The sequence below is a fragment of the Mobula hypostoma genome, chromosome X2 (assembly GCF_963921235.1).
Source record: "Mobula hypostoma chromosome X2, sMobHyp1.1, whole genome shotgun sequence".
Classification (NCBI taxonomy): Eukaryota; Metazoa; Chordata; class Chondrichthyes; order Myliobatiformes; family Myliobatidae; genus Mobula; species Mobula hypostoma.
In genome coordinates this window covers 5,193,436-5,201,187 of record NC_086129.1, presented here as the reverse complement: position 1 = coordinate 5,201,187, position 7,752 = coordinate 5,193,436, and the positions used below count along the sequence as shown (strand labels likewise).

Here is a 7,752-nt window from a genome sequence, read left to right as displayed (position 1 = left end):
AATAAACTCATCAAAAAAGGTTGGATCCATCCATGGCTACAACTCGGACTCTTTCGAATTAGTGGTGGAGAGGAGGTCACTAAACAAACTGTTCTTCATTATGGACAATCTGGCACGTCCTCTCCATGACCTACTGAATTAGCAGAGGTGCATCTTTTCAAACACTCAGTCAGCTCACAAGGATCGTTACAGAAAATCTTTCCCAACAGATACAATAGTTCATCTTTCTGCGACAGGGGAACCACCTCATAGTACAATAGTCTCTATTTTATTATTTTATACATTATTATCGCTCTACATGTTATTTTTAGAAAAGTCTGCCCAGCGCGAAGTGTGTTTTTAAATGTTGCTGTTGTATCGAAAGACTTTCTCACTGGGTATCAATAAAATATTATTGTTATTATTCTCCAGCCCTTTATCTCTTTCATCAATCAACTTCCCAGCTCTTTAGTTCACCCCCTCACCCTCACCCCCTATCACCTCCCCTCCCGCCACAATCTTACTCCCTCCCTTCCTTTCCAGTATCGAAGAAGGATCGTGGTCTGAAACCGCGCCTGCCCTCCCGAGTTTCTCCGGCATTTGGTGCCGGCCGCCCCGGGACAGAGTTTTCTCCAGTTTGATCAAACGCGCACGCGCAGAGGTTTGGGCTCGTCCCCGTTAACGCGCATGCGCTCAGTAGACGAGAGGCTCAGGAGGATCGGCCGCAGGTAGGTTGTGGGCGGGGGTGGATCTGGGTGGGAATTTAATCACCAGCGTCTGAAGGACGACTATTGTGAGCGCCGGCCACACTGATCCCGCACCCCGGGACAGTCCTTTCCCTCTCTCTCAGCCCCACGATCGGTAAGCGGGCCCAGGGAGATTTCGGCTGAGCAGCGCTGGCGCCAACGCCATTTGTGCGGCGCATGCGCATCGCTGGAATCCTGAATGGCGGATAGGCAGGTTTCTCGATTGTAGGGGCTTCTGGGTAAAAAGGCAGCCATGGATGACACAGCTAGCGTTGTCCCGTACAGTCGAAGGGAATGGGTGGCGGCTGTATCTCCCAAACACTGCCAACTCCAGCGATATAAATCCGAGGATTAGGAATTTGGAACAAAAATACTTTATACTTTATAGTCGCCAAACAATTGATACTAGAACGTACAATCATCACAGCGATATTTGATTCTGCGTTTCCCGCTCCTTGGATTACAAATCGATAGTAAATATTAAAAATTTAAATTATAAATCATAAATAGAAAATAGAAAAATGGAAGGTAAGGTAGTGCAAAAAAAAACCGAGAGGCAGGTCTGGATATTTGGAGGGTACGGCCCAGATCCGGGTCCGTTCAGCAGCCTTATCACAGTTGGAAAGAAGCTGTTCCCAAATCTGGCCGGACGAGTCTTCAAGCTCCCGAGCCTTCTCCCGGAGGGAAGAGGGACGAAAAGTGTGTTGGCTGGGTGGGTCCCAGTTAATATAAATATAATTCCCAGTTAATCTCGGATGAAGAGTCTACCTTCTAAGTCAGTGAAAATGTCAATTAGTGCTGTATGGCAAAAAAAAAATCCTTCAGCTCTTCTCTCTGGGGAAATATCGATAAGAGACCCCTTACAAGTGACTTATGACTTTCACATCACAAAAGTGCCACACTCCAATGAGAATAACTACTGCCCTCCCCTTCGTATTCATTGGCTTTGACATGGATGGGTTCATCACTGTCAATCAACTGGGGGAGGGGATCCCAGCAATTAGAAAATCTCCAGGATGAGACATGTAGTAACAAGTGTTCTTTGTAAGGTTGTGGAACATGACCAGAGCTTGAAATAACACCAACGGAGAGAGAGAAATTGAGGCAAGTCACAAATGGATTGAAGGCAGAAACACACATTCTGATACAGAGAGGAATACAGTCAGAGAATTTGGTGGTCAGTCAGGATGCCTGATCCGTGCCTTGCTAGAAGATGAGGTTCATATTATAAACATAGTCCCACAGTGTTGTTCCCTACCACATAGCCCTCTATATTCCTAAGCTCCATGTACCTATCTAAGAGCCTCTTAAAAGACCCTATTGTATCCACCTGAATCACCTTCACTGACAGTGCATTCCATGCACCCATGACTCTGTGTGAAAAACTTACCTCTGACATCCCCCTTGTACCTACTTCCAAACTATGACCCCTTGTGTTAGCCATTTCAGCCCTGGGAAAAAGACTTTGGCTATACACACAGTCAATGCCTCTCATCATCTCATAGACCTCCATCAGGTCACCTCTCGTCTTCTCTCGCTCCAAAGTTCACTCAACCTATTCTCATAAAGCATGTTCTCCATTCCATGCAACATCCTCGTAAATCTCCTCTGCACTCTTTCTATAGTATCCACATCCTTCCTGTAATGAGGTGACCAGAACTGAACACAGTGGGGTCTAACTTGATCCCAGTTAGAAAATGAGGATTTCATACATAAATATAGAAACATAGAAATCTGCAGTACATGACAGCCCCTTTGGCTCCAATTTGAGATGAAATTCGTAACATTGCCAGAGCTCATGATTGACTAAAATCGCACCTGAAATATTGTCCTTCACCCACTGACATCTTTTGCAAATATTTTTTACAGGTTTGAAATGACGGAACACTTGTGCACGGGAATCTCAAGCACAACAACATGTCAGTTTTGCTGTCTCTCTCCGGATCTTTAAGGGGTGACCAAATATTGTCTTTGCAAGACCAACGGATCTGTTGTCGATCCTTGGAGATGAAGAATTATCTCATCCTAGCCGGTAATGTGTTTTGTGTCTGAAATGAAGTTTTCCGTTGTGACTCAGTGAAATCCACTGGAACCGGGGTGCTGAGGACACACCAGTATTTTGTTACTGGAGATCAGTTCTTGAACTACATCGATTGTACAAGGGATTCAGACGTCTGACTTTCTGAATTGCCAGAGAATTGATTGTAGTGAGATAGCATTGTTCTCCTCTCAGTGTGGGAAGGGATTCTCTCACTCCCTACCCGCAGACATGCCAGTGAGTTCACAGTAGGGAGAGGCCATTCACCTGTTCTGTGTGTGGGACGGGAACCACTCAGTCATCCAGCCTGAAGATACATCAGCAAGTTCACACCGTAGTGAGATGCTCCACCTGTTCTGACTGTGTGAAGCAATTCATTCTGTCGTCGATGCTAAAGACATCTCCGAAAATTCACCAGTGTGAGGACATTGACCTGCTCGGACTGTTGGAGGAGATTCACTTGGTCATTTCAGCTGCAGGAACATCAGCGAGTTCACACTGGAGAGAGGACGTTCACCTGCTCTGAATGTAGGAAGTGATTCACTCGGTCATCTCAACTGAACGAACGTCAGCGAGTTCACACTGAGAAGATGCCATCTACCTGCTCAGACTGCGGGAAGGAATTCACATCGTCCTCTTACTTGAAAGTACATCAGCGAGTTCACTCTGGGGAGAAACCATTCATCTGCTCAGACTGTGGGAAGGGATTCACTCGATCATCTCACCTACTGAGACACCAGTTAGTTCACACTGGGGAGAGGCCGTTCACCTGCTCAGACTGTGGGAAGGGATTCATTTGGTCTGCTGAACTGAACGCACATCAGCGAGTTCACACTGGGGAGAGGCCATTCACCTGCTCAGACTGTGGGAAGGGATTCACTCGGTCATATCATCTATATGCCCATCAGCGAGTTCACACTGGGGAGAGGCCATTCACCTGCCGTGAATGTGGGAAGGGATTCGCTGACTCTTCAACATTACTGAAACACCAGTTAGTTCACACTGGGGAAAAGCCATTCAACTGTTCTGAATGTGGGAAAGGATTCGCACAGTCATCCACCCTCGTAAAGCACTACCAAACTCACACCGGGGAGAGGCCGTTCACGTGCTCTGAATGTGGGAAAGGCTTCATTCAGGCTGTTCTGCTGAAGGATCATCAGCGAATTCACAACGGAGAGAAACCATTCACCTGCTCAGACTGTGGGAAGGGATTCACTCGGTCATCTCAACTGAAGGTACATCGGAGAATTCACACTGGGGAGAAGCCGTTCATCTGCTCAGACTGTGGGAAGGGATTCATCTGGCTTTCTCAACTGAAGGCACATCAGCGAGTGCACACTGGGGAGAGGCCGTTCACCTGCTCGGAATGTGGGAAGGGATTCACTCGGTCATCTCAGCTACACTCACATCAGCGAGTTCACACTGGGGAGAGGCCGTTCACCTGCTGTGAATGTGGGAAGGGATTCACTCGGTCATCCAGGTTACTGAAACACCAGTTAGTTCACACTGGGGAGAAACTGTTCACCTGTGCTGAATGTGGGAAGGGCTTCATTGAGGCTGTTCAGCTAAAGGACCATCAGCGAATTCACAGCGGAGAGAAGCCATTCACCTGCTCAGACTGTGAGAAAGGATTCACTCGGTCATCTCAACTGAAGGTACATCAGCGAGTTCACACTGGGGAGAAACCATTCATCTGCTCAGACTGTGGGAAGGGATTCATTTGGTTATCGCAACTGAAGGCACATCAGCGAGTGCACACTGGGGAGAGGCCGTTCACCTGCTCAGACTGTGGGAAGGGATTCACTCGGTCATCTCAATTACACGCACATCAGCGAGTTCACACTGGGGAGGGGCTGTTCACCTGCTGTGAATGTGGGAAGGGATTCAATCGGTCATCCAGGTTACTGAAACACCAGATAGTTCACGCTGGGAAGAAACTGTTCACCTGTTCCGAGTGTGGGAAGGAATTCAGTCGATCATCTCAACTGGAGATACATCGGCGAGTTCACACTGGGGAGAGGCCGTTCACCTGCTCAGACTGTGGGAAGGGATTCATTCGGTCAGCTCATCTATACACACATCAGCGAGTTCACTCTGGGGAGAGGCCATTCACCTGCTCAGACTGTGGGAAGCGATTCACTCAGTCATCTCAACTGAAGGTGCATCGACGAGTTCACACTGGGGAGAGGCCGTTCACCTGCTCAGACTGTGGGAAGGGATTCACTCACTCATCCACGTTACAAAGACACCGGTGGGTTCACACCGCAGAGAGGCCGTTCGCCTGCACTGAATGTGGGAAGGGATTCACTCATTCATCTGAATTACTGAAACATCAGCGAGTTCACACCGGGGAGAAACCGTTCATCTGCTCAGATTGTGGGAAAGGTTTCACTCGGTCATCCACATTACAAAGACACCAGTGGGTGCACAGTGGAGAAGGCCGTGCCCCTGCTCTGAACGTGGGAAGAGATTCACTCAGTCATCCAATCTTGTGACGCACTATGAAGTTCACACTGGTGAGAGGCCGTGCCCCTGCTCTGAACGTGGGAAGAGATTCACTCAGTCATCCAATCTTGTGACGCACTATGAAGTTCACACTGGTGAGAGGCCGTGCCCCTGCTCTGAACGTGGGAAGAGATTCACTCAGTCATCCAATCTTGTGACGCACTATGAAGTTCACACTGGTGAGAGGCCGTTCCACTGCTCTGAACGTGGGAAGATACTCACTCAGTCATTCAATCATGTGGTGCTCTACTGAGCTTTGACAGAGGCCTATTGGAGAGATTGGAAGCTCAAGCTCACTAATTGGGTATTAAAAGCAACAACGCGCGGCATTTTGTTGGAGTTTTCGGCAGTGGCCAATCAGCGTTCGGGATCGATTAGCAGCAGCCAATGAAAGTAAGGCAGGGCAAGTGGAGCAGTCATCATCAGAGTGGGCAGAGTCAGAGTGGGCAGAGTCAGAGTGGACAGAGTCAGAGTGGGCAGAGTCAGAGTGGGCAGAGTCAGAGTGGGCAGAGTCAGAGTGGACAGAGTCAGAGTGGGCAGAGTCAGAGTGGACAGAGTCAGAGTGGGGATTTTGGGGCTTCGGGGACAAGAGCCTTCAATCAGAGAAGGCAGAAGTAAGCTGTGGGTAGAGCTTGACTGCTTCTTTCTTTACATTTGCTCAGGTGGAACAGTAGAGATGCCAGGCAGGGTAACGGAATGTTCCTCTTGCGGACGTGGGAAGGCAGGGAGGTCTCTCTGAGAAGTGCATCCGGCAATCACGGTAAGGTGTCGGAGCTGGAACCGGATGAACTCCGGATCATTCGAGAGGCTTGCCGGGGTGATGGAGAGGGCACGTAGAGAGGTCGTTGGCACCCAGGGTGCGGGACACAGCAAACTGGGCGACAAGACAGGAAGGGGAAAGGGGTTAAGAAGCCAGTGCAGAGCAGGCCTGTGGCCATCCCCCCCCCCCCCAACAACTGATATATCAGTTTGGATTCTGCTGGGAGGATGACCTAGCAGAGGAAAGTCACAGCAGCTGGGTCTGTGGCACTGAGTCTGGTCTCTGTGGCTTAGAAGGGAAAAGGGAGGGGAGAGGCAGACTGTGGTGATGGGTGATTCGCTAGTTGGGGGAACTGCTCTGCGGGTGAGGAGGGTCTTCCCGGATGCCTACGCTACCTCCCAGGTGCCAGGCTCTGTGATGTCTGGGATTGAGTCCTCAGCATTCTTCGGGGTGACGAGGTTCTGCAGAGGGAGTTCTGGGAGTGAGGCGCGAAAATAAAGTGCAACGCATCCGGGGGTTGTCATCTCAGGATGGCCACCTGTGCTGCGCACCAGAAATAGGGAAGTTTATGCGGCTTCCCGAGTGGCTGCGGAGTCGACGTAGGAGGGAGAGCGTAAGATGGTTGGATCGCTCGCGCCTGCGAGGATTGTGGTGTGCAGAGAGGGAGAGCGGGCATCAGTGACGGGCACATGCAAACACATACAGCTGGGGGCGGGGGGATGGAGGGTAGCGGAGGAAAAGAAGGTGAGGGGAGCTGCGAGGGAAGGGAAGGAGGAAGGAAGAAGAGGATTGAGGGGTAGGAGTTGGGCAGGTCGGTGGGAAGGTGGGGAGAGGATGGAGGTAGGGCTCCACCAAAATTTAGATCATTTGGCCCATCGAGTCTGCTCCACCATTTCATCATGGCTGATCCATTTTTCCTCTCAGCCCCAACCTCCTATCTTCCTCCTGTATCCTTTCACCAATCAACTTCTGCTTTAAATATACATAAAGACTCGGCCTCCACAGTTGCCAGTGGAAACAAATCCCAGAGATTCACCACTCTCTGGCTGAAGAAATTCCGCCTCATCTCCATTCTAGAGGTTGCCCACTATTTTGAGGCTGTATCCTCTGGTCTCAGACACTCCCATGATAGGAAATAACCTTTCCACATCCACTCTATCAAGGGTTATCAACATTCGATAGGTTTCAATGAAGTCACCCGTCATTCTTCGAAATTCCAGTAAATAAAAGCCCACAGCCATCAAATGATCTTCGTATGACAAACCATCTAATACTGGAGTTATTTTCGATATTAACGTCCATTGAACCATTTCCAGTTTCAGCACATCCTTTCTAAGAGAAGTGCACACATCTTGCTAAGTTACAACATTACATTCCTGTTTTTACATTCTAGTCCCGTTGAAATGATTGCTAACGTCACATTTGCCTTCCTCACCACTGTCACGGTCTGGTCCGTTGACTCCTCATTTCAGTAAATTTCCTTTTCCCCGTGTTCTACCGGGCTCCTTGATTAGGGCACCTGACCCTCATCCAAACCGGCAGCATAAAAACTCCGGCTTACATCTACTCGGGGCTGGTCCGTCTCCTGAGCTGTGTGGCAATGCACGTTCTGGGCCACCGAGAGTAGCCGACTCTAAGTTGCTTCGGTGCCTGGGGTTGCTTTGTGAATTTTGTTGTTTTCGTGCCCAGCTGAGTTTAACCGGCCATTTGCCGCTACTCTGAGT

The 7,752-nt window shown here is 49.4% G+C and overlaps 1 pseudogene; it reads left to right on the top strand.

The window, feature by feature from the left end:
• The first annotated feature begins 670 nt into the window (after positions 1–670).
• LOC134340676 (zinc finger protein 91-like) lies at positions 671–6,150 on the top strand (annotated as a pseudogene).
• Positions 6,151–7,752: the final 1,602 nt, after the last annotated feature.